Source organism: Cynara cardunculus, assembly GCF_001531365.2.
Source record: "Cynara cardunculus var. scolymus isolate 2C chromosome LG 2, CcrdV1, whole genome shotgun sequence".
Lineage (NCBI taxonomy): Eukaryota > Viridiplantae > Streptophyta > Magnoliopsida > Asterales > Asteraceae > Cynara > Cynara cardunculus.
In genome coordinates, this window is record NC_037529.1 from 25,814,553 (window position 1) to 25,815,987 (window position 1,435).

The window sequence follows — 1,435 nt, forward strand, 5'->3', positions numbered from 1 at the left end:
TGAGCAGAATTACTTCTTTTTCACAGAGTGAAAATTTTTCTTTTAAACTGAAATGCTCCAAATGGCATGAATCGAGATTATCGATGATCTCTGTGTAAAGATCAAGAGATTCAGAAGAGGAGGAAGTAGAAACCTCTTGGTCGTTTCTATCAGAGGAGTTTGAATTGATGTCTGCCATCCCACGAAAGAGCTCGTCCTCTATGTCCGAGTCTTTCCATGCGAGAAGACCCTTCTGTTCGTCTTCATCAGAGGACTCATCAGTTACTAGCTCATTTGGTTGAGCTAGTAGAGACTTCTGCTAGTAGTAGTCAGCCTTCTTTTTATAAAAGGTTGCATCTTTAGGACCCTTCTGTGGTGCCCTTGGCCCTTTTGACCAGCAGTCTGCAGCAAAGTGGCCTGGTTTGCCACATTTAAAGCAACTATCTTTTGGCTCTTCCTTCCTCTGCTCTTCCACCCTCTGCGAAGGCTTCTGTTCCTTCTCTCTTTTCTCAGATCTCTCTCCCTCTGCAAAGTTTCTTCTGTTGAAACTTTTAAACTCTTTCCTCTCTCCACCCTTCCTAAATTCTCTGGTGATTAAGGCCAGAGTTTTCATCATCTCCTTTATGGAGACTTCTTCATCAGAATTGTCTTCACTCTTTGCAATCAATACCTTCTTCTTCTTCTTCTCCTTCTCTTCCTTCTGTGCCTCCTTCCCTTTCCCAGAGCATCCATCCTCTGCGACTAGAGCCAGAGGACTACCATAGTTCTTTTTCATCTGCAGAACTTGAGGCTCTTCGCTTTTAAGAGATCCAAACAAGTCTACTAGAGTCCACATTTCCAAGTCTAGGGTGGCCTTCATGGAYAWGGTGAGGTGCATCCACTCAACTCCAAGGCTCTTCAAGAATAATGAGTTGTTGTCCCCTGCCGTTCTCATGACTCCATACCTCTTGCAGTTACTAATTAAGGTGTTCAGTCTAGAGTATGTGTCAGACAGGGATTYGCCTTCTTTCGCCTTGAAGCTGTGGTACTCGTCCATGCAAATTGATCGATTGTTTTTGAGTGTTTTCTTACCTCCTTCAATTTGCTTCTCTAATTCTACCCAAATGTCCATGGACAGTTGACAGTGATCGATGCACTTGAAGATTTCGTGAGGTATTGCCATAATTAAAAATCATTTGCACTTGCTGCCTAATTCAACCATTATTTTGTCCTCATAACTCCAGTTTGCAGCAGGACGTGGTTCATAATGCTCGGGAATTTCTGGAGTTGTTCTAGTGGCTGGAACTCTAGGAATTAAGTTCATGGGGACATAAGGAGGATTATAAGGAAATTCACAAATCCTTGGGTGAATTCCTTCCAGAAAGTTAACCATTCGCACTTTCCATTGGGGATACTCCTCACGTATAAGCGTGGGAGGTTTAGATTGCGAACCAGTGCTCATAAAAGAAGTATTGGC